The 2,802-nt window shown below is 34.7% G+C and overlaps 1 pseudogene; it reads left to right on the forward strand.

Moving 5' to 3' along the window:
• Window positions 1-651: 651 nt before the first annotated feature.
• On the forward strand, window positions 652-1,578 carry LOC134361357 (putative taste receptor type 2 member 33; annotated as a pseudogene).
• Window positions 1,579-2,802: the final 1,224 nt, after the last annotated feature.

The raw sequence follows: 2,802 nt of genomic DNA on the forward strand, positions 1-2,802 counted from the left end.
CAATGAAGTAAATGTGCTAATATAAGTGATCAGAAGCCAGGTTTTAAGGAGTATTGTCCTTCTTGGAGCTCCCAAAGAACCCTGGATGCTTTTGATAGAAAATTTTTGGTTTCTCTCCACTTAAATCTAGCATTAAAAAAAAAAAAATCCATAGTGGCAATAATCCTAGTTATGAACAAACTTCAACCATTTAGAGATTCACTGCATGTCCTATGTTTTCGGTTTTAAAATTTCCCTATCAACTAAAGTTACTGAATACAAATTATGGAGAGGTTAAACAAGGAAAAAATTGCAAAACAATGAAAGAGAATATGTCCTGATTTGCATGCTAGCAAATGAGAATGCAGCTTTCACTGTGATATCAGCTATGAATCATTCAGCCTGTGGCCCGGATAAACAGCATATGACTAGGAGTTAATGTGAGCTGTTTTGGGAATGTTTTGTTATGTTTTTTATAAAGACAGCCTTGACCTCATTCATTAGCATACTCTGGCGCTTTCCTGCTTGATGTTGGTCCCAGAAATTAAAAGAAACAAGAGCATTACTGCACATTCAGAAATCAGGTACATAGAGAATTTAAGGTCAGGATATTAAAGGAATCATGACTGGTGATATTAGGCCTGCATTTTCTTTTTCTCTTTTTGTTCAGACATGATAACTCTACTATTGATCATTTTTTCGATTGTATTAATGGTAGAATTTGTTCTTGGAAATTTTGCCAATAGCTTCATAGCACTTGTGAACTTCATTGACTGGGTCAAGAGACAAAAGTTATCCTCAGCTGATCGAATTCTTACTGCTCTGGCAGTCTCCAGAATTGGTTTGCTCTGGGTAATGTTAATAAGTTGCTATGCAACTGTGCTTAATCCAGCTTTATATAGTATAGAAGTAAGAATTATTTTTCATGCTGCCTCGATAGTAACCAACCATTTTAGCGTGTGGCTTGCTACTAGCCTCAGCATGCTTTATTTGCTCAAGATTACCAGTTTCTCCAACCTTATTTTTCTTTATGTAAAGAAAAGACTTAAGAGTGTTGTTCTGGTCATACAGCCGGGGACTTTGGTGTTTTTGGTTTGTCCTGTTGTGGTGGCAAACAGATGAGAGTGTGTGGATAAAAGAATATTAAAGAAATGAGACTTGGAAGATCCAATGGGGGAACATTTCACACCGTTCGAATATGATTTCATTTACACTAGCAAACTCCACACCCTTCGCAATGTCCCTGATGTGTTTTCTGCTGTTAATCGGTTCCCTGTGTAAACATCTCAAGAAGATGCAGCTCCATGGCAAAGGATCCCAAGATCCCAGCACCGAGGTCCACATAAAAGCTTTGCAAACTGTGATCTCTTTTCTATTGTTATTTGTCATTTACTTTCTGTCTATAACCGTAGCAGTTTGGAATTCTCACAGGCTGCTCAGGGAACCAACCTTCATGTTTTGGGAGGCTGTTGCAATCACCTATCCTCAAAGCCACTCATTTATCCTGATTTGGGGAAACAAGAAACTAAAACAACCTTTCTTTCAGTTTTGTGGCAGCTGAGGTGCTGGCTGAAAGGACAGAAACCCTCAACCCCATAGATTACTGAGAGGGACATTGTGTGTCTTCCAGCAGAAAATGAACTGTTGGAGTCTGCAATATCTTATATTTCCTACTGGCTTTCCACAGCGTCTGTATTTGAGTAATTTCCAAAGGCATACCTAGAAATGTCTTTTACCTATACTTATTATAAAAAGTATATGTATGTGTGTTTGTGTGTGTATGTGTTTATCAAAACATAAGAAACCCTGCAAGGACATAACTGTAATCATTATGTTCACACAAACCACCTAACTACGCAAAATATGATTAGAAAAATTTCAGAATTATGAAGTCATGTGTATTTCACTTACATATTCTATGTTATCATCTTCCAGTGGGAGAATTTATGATCTGTATTTTTACATTAATGGAGTTGACAGCTTATCTCCGGAAATTATTGTTATTTTCCCTTGTAATTTGTACCACACATGTATAGAATATTGTGTTTAGATTTCATCGTGTGTTTAGATTTCATTGTTTGAACCTCCAATCTTTTTTGATAAGAACATTCAGTTCTAAATCAATAATACGGATATATCTTTGGGATAGGTTTTATTCCATTATAAATTCTAATTTCAGGTTTAGTAGAAAGCAAACATTAATTATTGTTAGAAAAAGATGGACACAATAAAACTCAATATTAAGTTTTGTATGTGGGTCACATAAACAGAACTGAAGAATATTAGATTTAATACAAGTAAGTGAATAGGTTAGAAATAAATCAGTTCTTCCATAAAGAGAAAGAAGAAGGAAACTCTAATCATGATCTGTTTTGAACACTGTTATATTTTCATATTCATTTATGAAAGTAATTTCTTCCTGTGTTTGAATTAAGGAAGATCTTTTTTGAAGTTGAGATATGATGTCAAATATTTTCATTTTCTACTAAAACACCTGTGAGTTCCTGAATTTCCATTCATCTCCTCATGCTCTAGTCTTACAATTTCTTTTAGATTTCAGATAAGAGGACTCAAATCTTCCCTGTCTTAACAAATGCTCAACATAAAACTAGTATAGAAATTGTGGAACCTAAATCAATAAACCTTCCTGCAAACATTGGAATGGCATCTTTGAAATCTATAGATTAATTATAAGAAATGTCTTAAAGATCTGTTTTATTATATTCTTGTGGTAAATGATGAAACGAGAGAAAGTGTGTTGACATATTCACTGATAGGAAGTTCTAGTATAAGAATGTAATGTGTAACCTTGTTGAACAACTG

The sequence above is a fragment of the Cynocephalus volans genome, chromosome 12 (assembly GCF_027409185.1).
Source record: "Cynocephalus volans isolate mCynVol1 chromosome 12, mCynVol1.pri, whole genome shotgun sequence".
Classification (NCBI taxonomy): Eukaryota; Metazoa; Chordata; class Mammalia; order Dermoptera; family Cynocephalidae; genus Cynocephalus; species Cynocephalus volans.